The sequence below is a fragment of the Camelus dromedarius genome, unplaced genomic scaffold, assembly GCF_036321535.1.
Source record: "Camelus dromedarius isolate mCamDro1 unplaced genomic scaffold, mCamDro1.pat HAP1_SCAFFOLD_28, whole genome shotgun sequence".
NCBI classification, from domain to species: Eukaryota; Metazoa; Chordata; class Mammalia; order Artiodactyla; family Camelidae; genus Camelus; species Camelus dromedarius.
In genome coordinates, this window is record NW_026989775.1 from 1,169,929 (window position 1) to 1,193,587 (window position 23,659).

General features: G+C 33.5%; 1 protein-coding gene across 8 annotated transcripts in view; it reads right to left on the bottom strand.

Moving 5' to 3' along the window:
* The window catches only part of LOC135320616 (saccharopine dehydrogenase-like oxidoreductase), a 76,596-nt gene that overhangs the window by 16,579 nt on the left and 36,358 nt on the right, over positions 1-23,659 (bottom strand). For 4 of the 8 annotated variants that reach the window (XR_010379844.1, XR_010379847.1, XR_010379843.1 and 1 more), the window contains exons 6-7: positions 12,306-12,346; positions 2,828-7,760 (exon numbers count right to left, since the gene is read on the bottom strand). The exons of 2 other annotated variants lie outside the window; for them this stretch is intronic. The gene's annotated coding sequence lies outside the window, so the exon portion shown is untranslated. The remainder of the gene's footprint in view (positions 1-2,827; positions 7,761-12,305; positions 12,347-23,659) is intronic. 2 more of the 8 variants (XR_010379846.1, XR_010379848.1) reach the window with 2 other exon arrangements.

A 23,659-nucleotide genomic window follows, 5' to 3' on the forward strand; every position in this document is an offset into this window, starting at 1 on the left:
AAAAGGATGGATGAATGTGCTAAAATGTACCACCTGTATGCAATCAGTCAAATCCAGACTATGAAAAACAAATCAAACAGGTATATTTCAAGGAAGGTATGAAAAATAAATCTGTAGACCAAAACAGACTTACAAGGAACAGCAACTCTCTTTGTAAATGGTCAGAATTAAACACTAGTACCTAGGGAGACATACTTGGGTAAGAGAATCATAAACAAAAGGAAGTGATTTCTGTAACAGTAACTTAGAGGAAAGGACTTACTTAAAGGAAGGGAAGGGGCTATGATTGAGTCAGAGCACATGGAGGAGCTTCTGGGAGAGCTGGCAGATTTCTGTGTATTGGGCTTTCTGGTAGTTATAAGAATGTATTATCCATCAATATAAAAAAACTGATTAAAAAATCAGCAGAAGAGCTCAATAGATCTTTTCCAAAGAAGATAAACAGATGTTTAACAGGCTCCTAAAAAGACATTCAACTTTGCTAATCATCAGAAAGATACAAATCAAAACCACAATGAGATACTACATCACACCTGTCAGAATGGCCTTCATCAAAACGTCTACAGATAACAAATGTTGGCAAGGATACGGAGAAAAGGGAACCCTAGTACATTGTTGATGGGAATGGAAACTGGTATGGCCACTATAAAACAGTATGGAAGCTCTTTAAAAAACTAAAAGTAGAACTACCACAGGACCCAGCAATGGAGGAGGAGGAGGAGGCTAGTGTGTCTATCTGTCTTTATATCTAATACAGGAAGAGGAGGCTAGTATGTCTATTTACCTAATTGAGGAGGAGAAGGAGGCTAGTGTGTGTGTGATGTCTTTCTATCTGAGGAGGAGGAGGAGGCTCTTGTGTCTGTCTGTTTGTATGTGTGTCTGTCTCTATCTATCTATCATCTATCTATCCTTCTATCTATCTATCTACCTAATTGAGGAGGAGGAGGAGGCCAGTGTGTCTTCCTGTCTGTGTCTGTCTGTCTTTGTAACTGTCTATCAGAGGAAGAGGAGGAGGTTAGTCTGTCTGTATAGCTATCTATCTAATAGAGGAGGAGGCTGGTGTGACTATCTATCTATATATGTCTCTATCTAATCAAGGAGGAGGCTAGTGTGTCTAGCTGTCTATCTATCTATGTATATGTCTATTTTCTAAGTCACCAAGTTGGAGTTAGGAGAAGAACTGAAACTAAAAATTTGTGTCTTATAACATAAATCTCTAAATAGGCTATATAATGCCAAGAAAAACTCAGTCACTCTCAGAATATGTAACATCAGGAGCATGATTTTCTTACACTACTAATTGTGATGCATTTGTATTTATTAACACATTCTACAATTTCTAAGGCTTTGTTATTTCTTGGGACATAAGATATCATTTAGAAATCTGATAAACACCTTAAAATCCTGTTTTCCTAATTCCTCTTAAAAGAAGCTACAAAAAAGGAGAAAAAGAAAAGAGATATGATATATTCTCTCCCTGCAAAACATTTTCTACCTCTAATATCCAACTATTTGATTCTATTTTCTAATAGTTATGAATTGGCTACAAGCATTTTATGAATATAAAATGAATAATAACAAATTCATATTTTAGTTTGGTTGTGTTAATGTCTAATGCGTAAAACTTGAAATACTATGTTGGGAAGAATTCCAGGTACACTATTCATTTATGTGTCCAATTTTAGAAAAGTTTATTAACTTCTATGATTTTCGGTTACTTCATCTAATGTATAAAATATCACATTACAGTTTTTAATAAATAAGTTATTTGAGATATTATAAATGAAAATATATAGTTCATTGTAAGTGCTCAATAGTATTTTCTTCTCTCTTTCATGTGGGTGGATTGTAAATTTCCTTAGTAACTGTTAATGATGGTAGGCCAGTCTGTACTATTACATTAAAAGATTTTAATTTCAAGTGATGGTGATGTAATTCACAAAACACTCAGCATGATATTAGTGCCTGCAACTTTTTCTGGCACAAAGACTGTACTCAATTATCTGTAGAATTCAGTCAATGATACAAGAACCTAAAGATGTTAGCACATGTCCTGCCTTTTCTTTTTCTTTTTTTTAACTGCGGAAATCATTCCCAAGCTTTGCATTAAAAAGGTGGGATATCAGAATACTGTATTATATGCTGTGAAAGTAGAATCAAAATAGTCAACTGATGCAATCATAATAGGCTTTACTATGTTTCTGTCCTCAGATACGCCAGGAATTGGGATTAGAAGATTAAAAAATATAGTGAGAAATAAAGGAGGCTTCCTCCATGATTAACTTGTCAGGCCTACATTTCCATAAATCACTAGTAATATATAATTTTATATAACATATAATGCACAAATCATTATATAATAATTTGTATAGCTATTACTTAATAAATGCCTGCTGTTAACTTAGGTTTTGTGTTAAGCACTTTATTTTCACTAAGTTTCATAAACCTCTAAACTACTTATAAGTACTACCATCCCCACTTACAAATGACAAAACTGATGTACACAAAATATAATTTTTGCCCAAATTTACATGAATAGTTAGTGACAAATCCTGGATCTGAAGAGAATCTATAACACCAGCTTTCAGCAGCCATTACAACACACTAGCAGCCAACTGTCCCCAACATAGGCAGGGACAGAACCATCACCACTCAGTGTATCATCTAACCAGAAAGTCAGTCAGAGAAGGAAACCAAACATCTTTAGAAAACTTTCTTGGAAGCCAAAGAGAGCTGCTCTTCATTCACCACCCACTCTATTGGGACCTATCAATAGTCTCTAATTCAGTAAAATATGTTTAAATATCTTAAGAAAGGAGACACTTACTGAAGTCTTATAGCCAGTGCTTGTGCATCAAGAGGGCCTTGATGGAAAAAACAGTGAAATCTCCAGGAGAATCACCACATATCCTGAACTGAGCCCTGATCTCCTCCTGCCCAAGTCATTGGTGAGGCGAGGAAATGCTGTGGAGAAGTGTCTGGCTCTTTAGAATTCCATGATTCAACACTGGAAACAAGATCTAAGTCCTCTATACATGGAAATATAAGGTTTGTTGTAATAAATATGTTAAAAATGGGAAAAGGACACAAGGAACTATATTCAATATCTTGTAGTAACCTAGAATGAAAAAGAATATGAAAGGGAATACATGAATGTATACGTATGACTGAGGCATTATGCTGTGCACCAGAGGCTGATGCAACACTGTAAACTGACTGTTCACCAAAAAATAAATAAATAAATAAGTGAAAAGAAATATCTCATTTTTACATCCTTAGAGGAAATTAAGTAAAATTGATTTAATATTTTATAACAGCTCAATTTGGTGTGACTTATGGTTAGTAAGAAAGGCTATATTTAGTTCAAAAGCAGTGTCTACTAAAATTAAACTTTGTATGTGAATAAAACTTACAGAAAACAGTCATTTTTGTTAGCCTTTTGATCAAAGAATCTCCTTATCTAAGAAATATGAAGTAGAAAAACACGAAGTTTAGAATGCCTTCTGATTTCATACAAACAAGTCTGGCTCCTTATTTTTATTCAAATGGAGATTAATGACCTTACTACTCACGAATAATAACCACAGTGATATCATGACCAAGTTAAAAGGGCACTCAAAGGTAGATATTTTCCTTTCTAAATGTCTTTTTCTTCATATTTGCATCAGACACTTCACATTTCACAGATCAACTGGTATCCTTGTTTCTAGTGTGTATAAATGTGTTTCATCTCTTTTAAATTCATTTTCCAGAGAATGAAAATTCCTAACCTCTAACCAGAAACCATAATAGCATTTTATTTATAAAAGGCAGTGAGAAGACTCACCAATATGCATATATACTATAAAACCAAACGGCTGAGAATTTTTTTTAATCATAAAGAATTAGTAGGGTTATTTTTAAGACTCATAATTGAGGGCCAGGTTTAAATGCACTTACTATCATATCATTATACTAAAATAAAATTTAGAATACCCTAAAGTACAAAAGGGAAAGCATATGAAGCACTTTATAAATTCCTGCAAGTTCATACCCTTTTTGATGTACATATTCCCATTACATTTGATTTTTTAATCCCATTACCTCAAATATTGGTAGAAAAACAAATACAGATTTATGAATTATAATCTCATTTAGAATGCCAGCACTGCTTTGCAATCACCTATCTCTACTGTCTCTCTGTCTGGTATGCAAGAGAGAGCAGATTTCTACAGAATTCTTCCTTTGGGTTCAACATCATCATTTCTTTATACTCTTTCCCTTGATTTTTTTTTTTTCAGTCTCTCTCATTGGATCTTCTTTATGCAGTTTTCAATGTTTGTTTCCTAGGATTCTGGAACTGGAACTCTTTCCTATCCCATGCTCTTTGGAGTCAGGTTTGTGATTCTAGTGAGGCTTTTCAGCATGAGAGCTCATGCTTGTATTAGTTTCCTATTGCCACTGTAACAAACTACCACAAACTTATTGGTATTAATAAATCATACATTCATTATCTTACAGTTTTGGAGGTCTGAGGTCTGAAATCATTAGATACACGAGCTGACTTCAAATTATCAGCAAGGATGCTTCCTTGTGAAGGCTGAGAGGGAAATCCAATCACCTTGCCTTTTTCAGCTTCCAGTGGCCTGTGTTCCTTGGCTTGTGCTCTTTCTCCACCTTCAAAACACATCTTCCAGTTTCTGCTTTCCTCGTCACATCACCTCTTCTCCTTTTGTAGTCAAATCTCCCTCTGCCTCCCTTTTACCAGGACACTTGTGATCACAGGTAGGCTCATGAGGGTATTCCAGGGTAATTCCTCCCATCTCAGGATCTTTAATTTAATCTCATCTGCAGAGTCCTGTTTGCCCTATAAGGTATCATTCACAGGTTCCAGGATCCAGGATCTGGATATCTTGGGAGGTCATTATTCTGCCTACCACAATGTTCCAGCCCCCAACATAACTTTACATATACACACAGTCATTTTATACACACACACACACACACACACACACACACACACATATATACATACACACACAATGTATATATATATATATACACACACACACATAACTTTCAATTGTATATGGCCTTGTCAAAATTCCTACTCAACCTCAAAACCAGTGTGATTTCCAGGGTGAGTAGGAATTTGGTATGGCATTATCTCTTCTATGAGATTTTTAATATCCTTCACTGCCTTCAAGATCATCCCTCTGAATTTTATACATAATTTTGTGAGGTGATTTGCTTGGTTGCAACTCTTGCTATATTTGAGATTCTTGTATATTTTTATTTTTGCAACCCTAGTGATTAGCACAATAAATAACCCAAGGTATAATGACACAGTAACACATAATAAAGCCTTGCGTTGTGCACTACATAAAAATGTTAACTGATTTCTAGAATTCCTTGGGTAGTCACTTGGCACACAATGTTTACTCTAATTGATCCTATGTAATCAACTGAGTAATTAGTATTTATCATGTACTTACTATGTGTAGGTATAGTGAAATTTTTTACTTCAAGTTTCAGTTTATTTGAAGACAAGTGAAGACAACAAGCTGTGAAGAAGTAAAATGTAACTCTTTCAGATAAATTAATATAAAATATTTCCTAGTTTTAAAGTATTTTTTCTTCTCTACATTATGTATACATTCTACTTTATTCAAAAGGAAAGAATAAGCAGAAAATTATTTCAAATAATCAGATTAAACTTTTATTTTATATGTGTTTATGTGGGTCACAGTTAATTTCTGTTCCCTATACATATGTTAGATACTTTTATTTAAAATATTCAAACTTTGGGGACTTAATGCTCCAGTGTTAAAATAAGTCTACAGTCAAGCCTCTGCATTAAAAATATGTAGATTACATTTTGGACAATATAGTTTGTAAAAAAAAACCAAACAAACAGTAAATTTGATATTAGTAGTTACAATAAGGCAGAGTTTATAATATTTTAATCTCGATGCTGCTGATAACTAGTTTAACTTCAGGCAAATAACTTAACCTTTCAAAATATCTGTTTTCTCATCTCTAAACTGGATAAATACTGGCTTTTATTTACCTGATAAATTAGCTTATTGTAAGAAGTAAATAACGCAGTGCCTAGAAGGCATTTAGGTCAATGTCTAGCTTCAATAAATTGTAGCTTATGAAATTTCTTCTAAATTGTGCCACAGGGCTGTGGCTAAATCATAGCTTTTCCAATTGCTAACCAATTTAATTTTATTTTAGACCAGAATTAGGATACACTTGACATCAATGAGATTCCCAAACTAATATGTTGAAATCATGGGTCACAATAGAAAGAGCTGGGGGTTATATGTCTCCCTGGATATCTCAAAAATGAGATGAAGTAATAAGGACTTAAGGGTTGTCTTAGAGAGACATGAACTGTAGTTAACTTAGAGCAAGGCAGAAGGTAGTGTGTTGTCTCTGAGGTTGCTTCCTTGAAAATAAGCTTAGTTTAGATCTTAGCAACTTTTCTGAAGTAGCAAAGCATCTTCATGGTGTCACCAGTTTGCCCCCAATCTAATTAATTGTCTCAAGTTCTTCCAACTTAAGGTAAATAAAGTCTGTATATATATAAAGTCTGAGGACCTAGTGTATAATATGGGGACTATAACTGACAACACTGTATTTAACTGAAATTTGCTAGAAGAGTAGAAATTAAAAGGTTCTCATTTTTAAAAAAAGATAAAATGTGAGGTGGTGGTATTGTTAATTAACTATGGATTCCTTTCACAGTACATAATAAGTATATAAAACCATCATGTTCCATGCTTTAAATAATACAATTTGATTTGTCAATTGTACTTCAGTAAAGATGGAAAAAATAAATTATCACTGAGAAAAAAATTTTGTATGTTATTTTCTTAAGACATGTTTTACAATTCTGTACTATTAAAGAAAAGGAATATCAAAAGTAGTCGAAAATTTTTACTTTCTAAAAGCCTTAATTACAAATTAATCACTTTTTCAATTCCCATTTTACTAGTGTTAGAAGTGTATTACTAAAGCACTTATAAAGACATTCTGTCTTAGGACCACTATAATTTTATTTACTTCATTTTTCACCGTCACTTGAAAATCCTCAACATTGCATTAATGAGCCAGAAGAGCTGATGTACTACCAAGGAGGGATATTAATGAAAGAATGATTCTAACTCATTATACAAAAGTCTCCCTAATATCTGGTTTGTAGCATTACAGATTGTCTATTCAGAGTATCATTTGTCAACTTGCTATTATTATGAAAATACTGAGTAATATTCCATAATTTCAAATTATGTCAGAGTTTTAAACCAAAACAAAAAACCTTTGGCTGTTTTTCACCAATATTTACCATCTCTTTCCATTCATGAATATTTTCTTTATGGATAATGTTTGGATATAAAAGAAGCTGTATAATCACACAGATTTACATTTTACTTGCATATAATAATCGGTAAGAATAACACAACACATTGGTGAAGTACATAAAAACTGCACTTAGTTATTCACTAGCCATGTCAAACCCTGCCAGGAGCCCAATTTCTAACACATCTGTGTAACTAATAAACTGCCTTCAGGATAAAGCAGCTAGTACACAATGTCTGCATCACTGACAAGTGGCAAAACTCTCTTGTCTTAATGATTAAAAATGTTTTCACACTTCTTCCTTGCAGGAAAAATCCAGATCCTCTTGAGGTGTTTGGTCACTTCATTTGGAAAGCAGATGAAATGAACACCTAGATGCTACTTTTTCATTGCTGTTGTTTAAGTTGCTGTATAAACTGTTAGGGAATAAAAGTTGTTAGGGGATAGTAATCCAAAACAATAACAACAACAAAACCTAAGATATAGTCCATAGACTTCTATTTTAAACTACACTTTATCACTACTTAAAAGGGAACCAACACAGATTACATAGTGAAAAAATAAATTAATGGGAGAAAATATTTTTTCAAATACTAATTGTTTCAAACTTTTATCTCAGTTGGAAAGAATGAAGTATTAATGAGCTTTTAATCTCCATAAGGGTAAACTAAATTTATGCAGAGTAATCTCTGATCCCTAGCCACAGCTTACACTTTGTAATCTCAGCTAGTTGTCCAGAAGTCTCGGTGTGGGAGGTTGGATGCTTATTGTAAATTCATTACTAAAAATGTAAAAAATGATTTGAAGCTTTTCTACTTATAGTGGGTAAATCATATCATTTTCATATACAAAAGAATAGGTTAAAAAAAGATGTTTGGCAAAATACAGCAATCAAGGTAACTGAAAATTTGCTTCTTGGTAAGCACAATAAAAACAGTTACAACTTCAGATTAGTAGCCTGTTCAAAGCTATTTTACCCATAAAAGTAAATTTATTTTAAATTTGAAAAAAATATCAAATTAATTGAAGTATAAATACTGAGTGACTATTATGAACCTAACTGGGCAGTTTATAGCTCTGCATGTGCAAACAAAATAGTTACTTTTTAAATGCCATTTACAATGTCGATACATAATGATCCATGCTGATAACATGGACTTTCTTCATTGAATATAAGTAAAATTTCAAATGTATGTGGGAAAAAAAGTGAAAAGCAAGCAGATAACATGGGACAAATTAATGAACACTTTATTAATTTCAATATTCTCTTTTAACCTTAAAATAAGCAGATACTTTGGGTTTTCTATTGGCATTGCACCAAACTTTCATTTTAAATTATGAGCTTTATTTTTAATATAATAATCTATGTTCTTTTTTGGCATATAAAGGCTTTCATCTCAACTGAACAGCTTCTTTTATTTACTCTATAAGAATGTACTCACAAATTAAATTAGGAAGCTTGATGGCTTCTAATTTTACCCATACTGGATAAAGCCAAAGTCCTGATAAGCAAATATGGGACTGTAATTTGGTCCCTCAATATTCACACCTAGAAACATACTGAAAGTTACACTGCTTGCCCCAAAATATTCAGCTATGTGGAGGCAAAATTCAATCCAACATCTGATCACAGTGAAAACTTGCTCTCTTTCCCAGAAACCTCTCTGCTTCTTCTGTTTTTAATGGGATATTCCTGTCCCTGTAACTCCAGTAGTGTAGCAGTTATCAGTGTGAGTTCTTTCTGAGATATAAAGACCTTGATAGGATCCCAGCTGTACCATTTATCTGCTGCATTACTTTACAGAACTTATTTCCCTCAGTTTCCTCACTAGTAAAACAGTAATAATGACTGCCTCTCAGATTGTTGGGAAGATTAAAATTGCATAGTGCCGGTATTCAGCACAATGGCTATCACATATTATAAACACAATAATGCTAGCTGTAACTAGTCTCATTTATGTGTCTTTGGCAAATCATTCTACCTCACACTAGACTTTGATGTCCTCATTAATAAACTAAATTAGTGAAATGTTCTCTTCCATAAGTTTTTTATTTTTCTGTAAAAATAATGGCAATAATGTTATTATAATCAAGTAAATTAAAATTTGGTAAGTTTTTATTAAATTGTATTCAGTGCAAAACAATCTGTCTTATATAGGACAGAATCTTACATTACAAACTGAACTTGGACTTTGAACAGAACACTGGAACAGAAATTGGCTTAGCTATTTTTGTAAGTATTATATAATACATTCCATAAGAGACATAATCACACCCCAATATGTAATTATGTTATCTGAAGTTAATGTGTAGTTAATAGAGATGACAGGAACCAGAGACATGGAGGCCCTATTCAAAACCTAAAGACATCAAACATTTGATGGAAAACAACATACAACATAGAACAGTATGACTATCATTAGATGGTGTATTAATTACTTGGCATAAAAAGGCTCTGTCTTGTGATCCTTGTTCCAGCCAGATTGTAAAGATGCTTTTCTGGAAGGTACTGGACAAGCTCCTACCTTAAGATCTTTGCACATGCAGTTCTCTGCCTAAACATATCTCAGTCCCTCATTTCCTTCATGTCTTTGATGAAAATAAAGCTCTGAAGGTCCTTCTCTGCTCATTTTATTTAAAATGTAAACTCCTTCCCCAGCTGAGGCAATCCTTACTCCCTTTCCTCCTTCAACACCTTCACCTCTTTTAAAATCTTTTTAAAAATTGATAGCATTTATCACTACTTAATACAGCACATGTTTTTATTATTTATTTTGTTTATTGCCTATTTCCTTCCATTAGAATGTAATTTTTAAAGAAATTTTTAATTGCTTTTTATTTCCACTTTTGTAAAGTAGTACTTAAAACAATGCCTAGCATATAATAGACATTCAGTAAACTTGTTGAAGGAGTAAATTAAGTACCTCTGAAATTTTACAAAACAAGAAAATTGATTGAAACACAATCTCTAAGCAGCAGAGCTAGATGGCTATCATTCAAACAGGGAAGAGAAATATACTTTCCACTTTGTATATTCTTTTTATAACTTTTGAATGAACACATTAATTGTATGCATTCACATTTAAATATAAATATTTTAGACAGAAATGATGTTTTTAGAGACTCTAAATATTGAATATGATGAAGAGAAGTGAGTTGACTGACCACAGATTACAGACTACAAACTCCCATTTGCTTCTTTAGATGACCACTAGATTTTTCTGAATGTTTATTATAATATAAATTTATTTCATTCATTTTTATGATTTCTATCTTTTGTAAGTGGCTGTTACTCAAACAGTAAGCATAAAGGAAACTGTTTACTCTTTTGGGTCATCAAAAAAAATCACTTACTGTGCAATTTCATCTACATGGTTTTGCAGATTTTTTTGATGTAAACAAGTTCAGTTGTTATTCCCCAAGTGAGTTGGGAAAATAAGCTTCTGTTCACACCTAAATTTTTTAACCTAAATTAAGTTCTCCCTCATACTAAGAAAACATCTCTTTCAATTAGATCCAGGCCACCAGCTACAAGAAATATCAAGTTCATGTCAAATGTATCAAAAGTATTGCAGCGGGAACTCAAAGTCTTTTCCTGAATCTCTCTGAAGTGTCACTTCAATACAGTTGCTACTAGTCACATGCAGCTTTTTAAATTAAAATAAATTAAAATATTCAAGTCTCAGTTGCACTAGCCACATTCCAAGTACTCAGCAGCCACATGTAGATAATGACCACCATTGAGGACAGCACAGATAAAAAATATTTTAATATTTTCATCACTTACAGCACTGCTAGAATGGATTTGTCCTGCCCTACCTGAGGTTAAGGCAAAAAAGACTGCATAAATCTAGAGATTATAAGCACATCAAACACATATGGTAATGGCTTTTTCATGGTAAGAAGTATTCTTTTAAAACATGCCCTGATCATTCTTTGGTCAAATAGAGGACAACAGCATGCAGGAATGTGTTTGTACATATTATACTTACTAGGTTTTCAATAAACGTACATTGAAAAAGTAGCTAATCACTACTTCATGGCTGCTTATCATGTGCAAAACACTATTTGAGACCTTTGCAAGAATATTATTATATATATTATATCATTATACATAGTCTACTATTATATATATGTACATAAATAAATTCTACCAGAAATTAATATTATATAAGTCATTTCTGTTCTCTGTTTTTAAGCCATCACTTGAGAAAACTGTTGAATCAGAATTATATGGCTCAATATCATTGCATAACTATTTAAAATGAAAGAATTCTATATGTAGATTATAATTCAGGGCACACAAATGTTAGTGAAATAGAAGTATTCTGGTCATACCAGATCCTTTGACTTCTTCCTATGTAAGAACCTTCTTAAAAGGCTCCAGTACTACTCCCTCTCAGATTTTTCACTCCCATTCCTCCTTTAGAGTTTAGATCAACTTTCATCCTCTCATAAAGCAAACACTTCCACCCCTTGTAGGCTCAATGAGGCCCCATGTAACATTCTTTCATAGTACTGTTGACACAGCCTCATATTTAAGTTTGTACTCAAATATTTAATTTCCTTACTTGATTAAAAGCCGATCCTTTCCACTAAAGAATGAGCTTTGTCAAGGCTGGGACTATGGCTATTTTTATTCACCTGTATCTCTGACACTTGTACATGGTGTATGACCAGTTAATTTAAAAAATAAATTAATGCTACCCATGCTTCTTCATGAGTCATCTCCTTCCAAACTTCTGGCTTACTGAAATTCACTTAAATGTGATAATAGTTTAAGTGGGTGGGAGGGAAAAGAGACCACTTCTTTTGGATCAATTCCTTAAATGCTTCTCTTCCTCACAGCAGATTTTGATCTCCTTCTGTTTAAAGATTAACACCACACTGTCAACATGGTATAGTGGAAAGTATAAAAACATAGGCGTGAGAACACTTCTGTTCTCCCTTATGTTACTTACCCACTGCATTGACCCCAGGAACTGAGCTTCTTTTTCCTAATCTGTGAAATAGGAATAGAACCACCAGTCTCAGTTTACTCAGATGTACCCAGTTTTGTGAGGGCCATATGATACAAATTGTGTAAAAACATTTTTTGAAATCCAAATTATTATGCAAAACTTGGTAAGGCACTTAAGCTTTTGAGTGCTATGGTTCTTATGTTTTCCTCACTGCCAAATTTAATTTTTTCCACTTTAACTAGATTTCTTTTCTTCTGCCTGCCAACACTGAGAGTGTTTCCCCCTCCTTTCCTGCTGTATTTGGTTCTCCATCTGTCTACCATCCCATTTTTGTTCTCCCTTTTACTGCCAATTCACCACATTTTTTTCTTATCAGGTAACTTACCTGTAAAGCCCTGCAGTCTGGCCTCTTTCTCTATCAGTTTACAAAACAGTTCTCAAATGGATGCTCCATGCCATAGCCTATGGCCATTTCACCATGTTGGTTCTACCTAAACCCTAACTCATGCATTCAGCAGTTTCTTCCAATTGCTACACACTCTAAAACAGTGGTTATATAGTTAGTCTACATTCCTATTTCAGTATTACTTTGGAAGAGTTTCCAAATTCCTATTTAAAATCCACATAAAAATAACTGGACAGTTCTCTCCTGTATAAAATTAAATATATGTTTGTTTGACAACAAATTATCAAGTAAATAACCAGTTCAGTTAAGATGTTTTTTGAGTCACAAGAATGATGTAAGTAAATCGCTGGTTTTGTTTGCTAGCAAAAAGGTCACTATCATCACCACTAACAACAACAAAAACTGACCAAGTTGTAATTCTTAAAAATTAAGATAAAATCAGCATCAACTCATCCTTCCCAGAGCAAACTTCCTCTCCCATAGATGTGGGTCAAACGTAAAATGATGCATACTCAACTGATAAATGTGTACATGCAAAATATATAAATATTTTTCCCTTAGAAGTGGAATGTGTGCAGGTGTGTGTGTGTGAGGGGGTAACTGTACCTCTATCTTTGTGGTCTTTAAGTAGGTTAGTCACTGGTTAAAAAAATACTTACTGGCCTTCTACTCCACATCAGTCACCATTCAATATGTTTCTATCTTCTACTGAACTAAAACATATGAAGTCACCTCAGTAGCGCTTATGTGTTTGGATAGACAATAAATAAGTAAATATATAGAATTTAAACACAAATATTTACATAAAATTATCATAATTGCTATGAGCAGATGTAATGATAGAAAACATCATGGGATAGGGACTTAAGGGTCACATGAGTGGGAAACCAGTGATGAGGCTGTTTGAGTAGACCAGCTGCAAGGTGGGGATGGTATGGTGCAGAATGATGGCAGAAAATGTGGAGACTGACTGACCTATTTGTGATATAGTTCAGAAGTGAAAGCAATGTATTTCCAGTAGGACTAAAATATGGGGTAGAGGAAAAATAAGAATTAAGGATGATTTGTGGTTTCTAATTTGAATTTCTGTGTGGCAGGGACCCCAAATATTAAGATGAACAGGCACAGGTATGGATTGGAGATTAGTAAAATTTCTCTTTTAAATATTTCAAGATGACTAAAATAATCAACTGAAAAATCTCACAGATTAGTTAAATACATGATTTTAGAGCAAGGGTTGGGAAACTTGTTTTATAAAGGGACAGCAAGTAGATAATTCTGGCTCTCTATTGCAACTGCTCAACACTGCTCTTGTAGCAATAAAAAGAGCCATAGAAAATACCTAAACAAATGAACATGCCTGGATTCCAATAAAATTTTATCTTTGGACACTTGTCAACTTAAAGAAAAATGTACAAAATGAGAGGAATGAGTTTAAGTTTTATTCAGGGATCTTATTAAGTAAGGACTATAGCTCAGGAGATAGCTGCTTAGTAGCTCTGAGGAAACTGCTCTAAAAAGGTGGAGAGAAGCCAATTTATATATGACTTTTGGCTGAGAAATACTTACTTACAGTCAAGCATACATTCTTGGTAAAAGATTGCTATTCACAAAGAACAGGTATCTCAGGTTAATGACTTTAGCACTTTTCTATGTATGAGAAGATGCAAGAATGTGGGGTCATTAAAATTCTTTCTGAAATATACATCTATCTAAGGGACCTGCTTATTCAAAGCACAGGTGCTTCACCCTGTTTTTCATCCTGAATTCCTCTCAGGTTACACTGTGGGTGGGCAACTGGAGTGGCTGATGACTTAACCTTTGTAGAACTAGGTGGTGAGCAACACTTTGCTTCTTTTTTGTTTACATACTGTAACTTGAATTTTATATAGTTTTATGTCATGAAATGTTATTCATATTTAGATTTTTTCTAAACATTTAAACATATAAAAACCACATCACATCTGGGCAAAAACAGACTTTGGGTTATATTTGACCTATGGGCTATAGTTTTCCAACTCATCTTTTAGGCAGAGAATAGTTCCAGTCTGAAGAAAGCAGACAGTAATTAAAATCATAAAAAAACTGAAACTGCATAAGAAGTGTAGGATAATATAAAATATGATTCAGATATAAGGCCTGGGAAACTCTAAGAGTTAAAGATTATATAGGAGATAGTGTGAGGAAGACTGAAAAGGAGCATGCTAAGCAGTAGAAAGAAACCAAAGAGAATATTGTACCATGATCTTGAGAAAGAAAAAGGCAGTGCTGATAGCCATCAGATGGAAGCTGGCCTGGCACAGAGCTAGGCCATGGTGTTTTCCAGTTGAACATGAACAACTTCAACACCAGCTTGAGATGAGGTCACTATGTAACCATGATGCCGTGAAAGGAAAACAAGAGGACTCTGACTGCAGACAAACACAAGAACACTATGAAAACTACAAATATTTCCAAACTTCCCAACTCCCAACTAATAAGAGTGACAGCTGCTCCTTCACAATTATAGCTTTAGTCTCATCCTGTTATTTCTACCTATAAAGTAAAAATTAAGATGAACAGCTATAGAATCTAGTTGCTTCCTCAAAGCACTCAGTCTAGAACAGATTCTGTTCCTTGAACCTTCCTCCAAATCAAATAATACAAGCCCAAAACCTATAACAAGAGCTTCTTGGCACACTCTAAGATGCCTCACAGTTTCCTATGGAATATAGTCTCCTTCCTGCACCAGGTATCCAGAAGTCCAATTTGTTCAACTACAAGTGGTCTTTGACTGGTGGGCCTCAACAAAAAGAATGTCTCTAAAAAGGACTTTTACCTGTATCAAATGCTGATGAGAAGTCAAATAAGATGGGGACTGAAAAGTGATTAGTGGGTTTGTTTACATGAAAATAGCTGGTGTGTTTAACAACAACAAAAACAGTCCATTTGAGTGGTTGAAGCAAATGTCAGACTGTACAGGGACCTTGCATAAACGCTGCATACAAAAATGAAAACAGCGTTCACAGACAAGTCTGCAAGTACGTGAATTTGATGTGAAGAGCAAAAATGGATTCACTTCACCAGCGACTATTCTTATCTGTTCTAATTGTAGTCTGTTACTTAATTTCTACTCCTAAAATTCTTTATAGGTGTTGCTTAGCATGCACTGAATTAAAGATCTGTAGTGAAATCTCTTTTGATGATGAGATTTCAAGAATTTCCATCCTAAGAATGGCACAAAGTAACTAGAATGATTTTAAGTGGGAAATATTTCAGCAATTGTACATTTCACAGGGAAATATTTCTGCAATATCAAAAGATTTTCATGGGGGAAAAATAAATGTAATTATTTTTCAATTAGCCTAAAATATTTTCATGGGTAAAATAATTCATTTATCTGGAAGTCCCAGATAAAAATCACAACAGTGTAATATATATTATTCACATAATCAAAATATCAACATAGTTGTTTTTCATGTAAAAAGTAAATTCTAGTCTTAGGAATCTGAATCTATTAAAAATAATTTTGCTTCTTTTGGTTTTTCTTTGATGTTCAATATTAGAGAATACGATTCTGCCATGCAATCTCTTTTCCAGTAACCAGGGTAGAATATTGTGGCTTATTTAAAAAAAAAAAAAAAAAAGGAGTAAATGGTTTTAAGATTCAAACTGAGCTCTCACTTTTTTTAGTACACATTTACAATTCTTTCTGTTATAATTCAGCCTATTTCTTTTTTGTCTAACATAGTTAAAATATCATTGCTAGTCATCACACCTATGGCTACAGGCTTAGGCAGGAATACTTCTGCTGTGTTTCACATCTTCAAAGCAGGGCCTCAGTCTCTTTTTAGATACATATTAATAAGATAGAATCAACTGAAGAAATTTAAAGAGCTCTAAGAATTTTTATCCTCAGTTTTAGATTTCCTCACCACCTCTTCCATACAGCTTCTATTCCAAGGAAAACTTATGACATATTCCACCATAATATGAAGCATAGGATTGATGCACTCCACAGAAGAGACTTCTAGAATGCAGAATCTCCTCCTCTGTTGGTAAGCCCTCCTCACAAGTCAGCTGCTCTGGAACACGTTAGACCTGGAAATGCTTCTCAACCACACCTAATGGTGGTGGCAATCCTTCTGTTCTACAAAATGAAGGAAATCTATTCCTTAGGATATTGGTAGACTCTACATTTATTTCCTCTTTTTTTTTTTAACTGTTTCTTATCCTTTTTCATATTTTCCTGTATTCTCCTTTAAGTTTCATATCCAGACTATACCATGCCCAGTTAAGTCAGACTCTCTAGGGGGTGAAATGTAAACAACAGCATTCAAGAATCCTTTTGGGAAGTTCCCTAAGTTATTCAAATATGCAGCCAAGACTGGGAACCTCTGGTTAAGGTCATTGTTGATTACTGTAATCTCTTTAAATACTATTTACTGAATCCCTACTCCTATGTACCATTTACAAAGTATATCTTCACAACATCCCTGGAAGACAATGTTTTATTAAATACATTTTATTGGTAAAGAAATGAAACTCCAAAGTTAAGTACTTGCAAAGACCATCAAGAGTGGCTGGACAGAGCCAGGATGCAATCCAGTGCCCTCTCCACTTACCCAGCTGCTTTATGGAAGGAATATAAAACTTTTTGTATGTTCTCTTTTATTTTTGCTTTGCTTTTGTTTTAGTAAGATATAACCAACATAGAACATATTAGTTTCAGGTGAACAACAAAATGATTTGATATTCATATACACCACAAAATGATCACAGTAAGTCTAGTTACCTTCTGTCACCATACAAAGTTACAAAATTTTTTCTAGTGATGAGAACTTTCAAGACTTAGTCTCTTAGCAACTTTTAAATATGCAACACAATTTTATTGACATAAGTGGTCATGCTGTACATTACATCCCCAGGACTTATTTATTTTGTAACTACAAGTTTGTAACTCTTAACTCCCATCTCCAAATCCATCTACCTCTCAACACCCTTGCACTCTGGCAACTACCAATCTAGCCTCTGTATCTGTTAGTTTGGTTTTTTTGTTCATGTTTTGTTTTATAGATTACACATTTAAGTGAAATCATGTCTCTCTCTATCTGAATTATTTAAGTTGGCATAATGCCCTGAAGATCTATCCATGCTGTCACAAATGGCAAGGTTTTATTCTTCTTTATGACCTCGTAGTATCCCATCATAAATATAGCTTGGCTACTGTAAATAATGCTGCAGTCAACATAAGGGCACATATACCTTTCTGAGTTAACATTTTCCTATTTTTCAGATGAATTCCCAGTAGTGGAATTGCTGGATCATTTGGTAGTTCTACTTTTAATTTTTTAAAGAATTTCCATACTGCATTCCACAGTCACTGTAACAGTTTACATTCCCACCAACAATGCACAAGGGCTTCCTTTTTTTCCATGTTTTCTCCAACACTTGTTATTTCTTGTTCTTTTGATAATAACTGTTCTGCCAAGTGTGAAATGACACCTCATTGTGGTTTTGATTTGCATTTCCCTGATGATTAATGATAATATCTTTTCCTGTTCTTGTTAGACATCTGTATTGTCTTCTTTGGAAAAATGTCTATTCAGATCCTCTGCCAATTTTTAAATTGGATTGCTTGTTCTTTTTGTTATCAAGCTGTATGCATTTTTTATATATTTTGGATATTAACTTCTTATCAATTATGTGACTTGCAAATATCTTCTCCCATTCAGTAGATTGCCTTTTCATTTTGTTGATGGCTTCCTTTGCTGTGCAGAAGCTTTTTAATTTGATGTGATCTCAATTGCATATTTCTGCCTCTGTTGCCCTACCTTTGGAATCAGAATCAAAAAGTAAGTCACCAAAACCAATGTCAATGAGTTTACCCGCTATGTTTTCTTCTAGGAGTTGTATGGTTTCTGGTCCTACATTCAAGTCTTTAATCTATTTTGAGTAAATTTTTGTTCATGGTGAAAGAGAACAGTCTGATTTCATTCTGTTCCATGTGGCTGTCCAGTTTTCCCAAATCCATGTATTGAAGAGACTGTCATTTTTCCATTGTATATTCTTGCCTTGTTTGCACACCTTAATTAATCATATATATGTGGCTTTCTTTTGGGGCTCTCTATTCTCTATTCTATTCCATTGATCTATATGTCTCTTTTTATGTCTCTACATACTGTCTAGACAGCTACATCTTTGAAATATAGTGTGAAATCAGGTACTGTGATATCCCCAGCTTTGCTCTTTTTTCTCAAGATGGCTTTGACTATTCCACTAGTGGTTTTATGGGACCCTAAAGAGTGGTTCCATAAAAATTCTAGGACTTATCTGTGAAAAATGACATTGGAATTTTTACAGGGATTACACTGAATCTGTAGATTGCTTTGGGTAAAATGGACTTTTAACCATATTAATCACTCCAATTCATGAGCACAATATCTTTCCATTTATTTGTGTCATCTTCAATTTATTTCACCAATATCTTACAGTTTTCAGTGCACAGGACTTCACCTCCTTGGTTAAATTTATTCATAGATATTATTCTTTTTGATGTAATTGTGAATAGGGTTGTTTTCTTAATTCTTTTTTCCAATAGTTTGTTGTTGTTATATAAAAACACAACAGATAGTTGTATATTGATTTTGTATTCTGCAACTTTACTGAATTTTTTAATTAGCTTTGACAGTTTTTGTGGTGAAGTTTTTAGGGTTTTCTATATATAAAATCATGCTGTCTGCAAATAACGATGGTTTTAGTTTGTCATTTCCAAATTGGCTGCCTTTTCTTTTTCTTGCCTAGCTGTTCTGGACAGCATTTCCAATATTACATTGAGTAACAGTGGCAAGAGCAGGAATCCTTGTCTTGTTCCTGATCTTAGAGGGAAAGCTTTCAACTTTCCACTGTTGAGTATGATGTTAGCTATGGGCTTGTCACATATGATTTTTATTATGTTGATGTATATTCTGTCTATAACCACTTTATTGAGAGTTTTTTAAAATCATGAATAGGTCCTGAATTTTCTCAAATGCTTTTTCTGCATCTATTCAGGAGATAGTATGACTTAACCTTCATTTGTTTTTTTGTTTTGTTTTGTTTTGTTTTTAACATTTTTTATTGAATTATAATCATTTTACAATGTTGTGTCAAATTCCAGTGTAGGGCACAATTTTTCAGTTATACATGGACATATATACATATTCCTTGTCACATTTTTTTCCCTGTGAGCTACCATAAGATCTTGTATATATTTCCCTGCACTATACAGTTTAATCTTGTTTAACTAGTCTACATTTTGAAATCCCAGTCTATCCCTTCCCACCCCCTTAACCTTCACTTGTTAATGTGGTGTATCACACTGAATTATTTGCAAATGCTGAACCATCCTTGTGTGCCTGAGTACATCCCACTTGATCATGGTGTATGATCCATTTAATGTACTGTTGAATTTGGTTTGTTAATATTCTGTTGAGGATTTCTGCACTTACGTTTATTAGAGATATGGACCTATAATTGTTTTGTGTGAGGTGTAATTGTCTCATTTTGGTATCAGGGAAATGCTGGTCTTTTAAAATTAATTTGGAAGCATTCTTTTCTCTTCAGTTTTCCGGAAGATTTTGAGAAGGATAACACTAAATCATCCTTGAATCTTTTGCAGGATTTACCAGTAAAGCTGTCTGGTCCTGGATTTTTTTTTATTGTTAGGAGGTTTCTGACTAATTTAATCTACCTATTAGTAAATTGGTCTACTCAAAGTTCCTATATCTTCATGGTTCAGTTTTGAAAGATTGTGTTTTCTAGAAATTTATCTATTTCTCATAGATTGTCCAATTTATTGGTGTATAATTGTTCGCAGTAGTATCTTATAATCTTTTGTATTTCTTTGATATCAGTTGTAAATTCTCCTCTTTCAATTGTGATTATTACTAATTTGAAGTAAGTCTAGCTAAAGGTTTGCCAATCTTGTTTATCTTTTCAAAGTCCAGTTCTTAGTTTCATTGGTCTTTTCTATTGTCTTATTGGTCTCTGTTTTATTTATTTCCACTCTGATCTTTTTAATTTCCTCTTTCTAGTAACTTTGGGCTTTGTTCTCCCCCCCACCCAGGCTTTAGGGGTGAAGTTAGATTCTTTCTTTGAGATTTTCCTTGTTTTTTGATGTATGCGTCCATCACTGTGAACTTTCCCCTTAGAACTGTTTTTGCTGCATCTCATATATTTTGTTATGTTGTATGTCCATTTTCAGTTTTCTGAAGGTATTTTTTTATTTATCTATTGATTTCTTTGTTCATCCATTGGCTGTTTAGTAGCTTGTTGCTTAATCTCCACATATCTGTGAATTTTTCTGTTTCCTTCTTGTAGTTGATTTCTAGTTTCATACTACTGTAGTCAGTAAAGATGCTTGATATAATTTGAATCTTCTTAAAATTACTGAGACTTGTTTTGTGACCTAACATATGATCTGTCTTAGAGTTCCATGTCCTCTTTAAGGTTCAGGTTTTCTTATATTTCCATGTCTTGTTCACCTTACATCCCTTACATCCCCACACTCCATCAAAGCCTTCCACTCATTTACTCTTCAGAATGCAACTCCACATCACCAAGCTCAAAACCTTCCTTTTACTTCTTAGAGTAAAGCACACTTGCATAACAACTTGTACTTAATTTATACTTATCATTTTAAGCTATGAAAATCTGACTGACTTCTCTGTCTACCTCAGCTACCTGTGTGATTTTTCAGGCTGTAAATGGGTAACAGTTGTCTCTGAATCTCCAAGGACTAACAATCAATAAATATTTGTCAAATATACAGCAGTTTGGCAAAACCACTGTCTCATATTTAAAGGTAGAGACATTCTAAAATCTTTGATTTCTTAAGAATTATTCTGCTATGAATCCACATATTTTTCAATTATCTATATGAGAGTTAAAAAATGTGAGTGTGTATTTGTATATATACATATAAACAATTACAAGTGTGTGTAGTTATTTATTGTTTAGTATTTCTTAACATCCAAAAACATGTTTGAATCACTAGATTTTGTTAGATTTTTAAGTGTGAAAACATAGTCTTGACTCTATGAGTTAGATTCCTGCTATCAAGGACTGCAGAACTGGGCCACTGAGAGAGATTTGTAAACTATTTTGAAGTAGGCAGCAAATTCAGGGTCCCTCCAATCTAATAACAGTGTAGGTATCTACTCACCACACTTGGTAATTCTATAGAGCTCTGTTTATGATTATGTCACTAAATACATTTCCCTAAAGATTTGCTCCTAATGCATCAGGCAATTGCATGCAAGCAGGCTCCATGAATGTTTAGCTAATGTACATCAACTTATAAACATTCCTTCTTCCGCCCACTTTCGACTCAGCCTTTTGTGAGGCTGATACTAGCATCCTCCTTCAAATAGTGTCAGATTGCATGGTGACTCTGTGACGGACAAACAAGTTTGCATACTGAGACCCACACATCTATTTTCCCCTCTAGTTTCATATTCTACTATTGGAATCCAAGTCTCTAGAGATGAGGTATATTCTATTTTCCCTTCTTTTTTGATTAGGGTGATAGGCAATATGTAAGATTCAGATCCTCACTTGCCATTGCAGCTTCTAAAATGCTTCCCACATTAAATTACAAAGTAAAACAAATAGCTTTCTATCCTCAAGAAGTAAATATGTGAGCCTTAACATGCAGCTTGCAGGCCACACAAAGTCATTACATAGTGGATTTTACTCAAACATAATTGCTTCCAAACTCAAGCTGCTAGTTAGAAGATACAATACTTAGCATCCCTCAAGAATATGCTTTAAACAAACAATCCTTAAAATAAGCAAAGTAAATAAAGATGTATTTCATCATAGGGTGGCTTCAAAATGAATGGAGCCATTGTTCACCATGCAATTCATGAAACTGATGCCTTAAATACTGATTTCCTAATCACTGTCATTGGGAGGCATTCTGTTTTTTTTTTTTTCTGTTATAAATTCAACTTAAAGCAGAGTAAGAAGGTTTTAGCAAGAAAATTTTACATCTGTTTATGTGTGAAATTAAAACCACAAGAATAGAAAGGAAGAAAAAATAACCGAGGGGGTTTTCAAAACATTTAAAACTCCATCATGCATAAATGGAGCTCATCAAAGAAAGTAATTTCCCTGCAGAAAACACTCCATCTTCTGTCTTATGTAAGTTATCAACACGAATATTTTATTCTCAATGAAACTGCCTTTTCCCCTTTGTGTTTCACAGTTTTCATTTGGTGTCTCAAGTAAATAAACTTCCTTCCTTCCATCCCACTCCATTATTCAGGTCAGTTGCAATTAAATTTACCTCTTGCCTGGTGTTAAAGGTAATTATAGATCAAGCTTTACTAATTCTATATTATTCATTCTTAGCTCTATTGTATTTTGAAGTCTAGAAACACTAACCTCTTGAATTAATCCACAATAAACACAAACCCATTTTTTTCAAGGTGGAGTATAATATCTTAGGTATCTATGACATTAGAACATTTATCTCAGCTTAGATTCAGTCTTGATCCAAATGATGGAATAAAGTTTCCATGGAATGACAACTCTAGTAAGTGCAATTTACTATACCCAGTCCACTCAGAATAACTGGTTGTAGTATATTAGATATCTTTTATCCACATTAACCACAAAGGTTATAATCATTGGATCTGTTTATACTAATTTTTCACCTGTTTGCACTGCCTCCATACCTAATAGTTTAAATAATTGAGTCATTTACTAAATCTTTTTGCTCTTCCTATACCTTGAATAATTACTGTGTGAAGTATGGAATATCAAAGAAGTATAATTTGTAGATATATAAAAATAATGTATTATTGTTTACAAATTACTGATGAATGCTTGTTTGAAAACTAAAAGAAATACAGTTATTACTCTTATTTTTCATGATTCTAAGAAACTGAACTCAGAATTTTAATGTAGACTATAAATATATTCA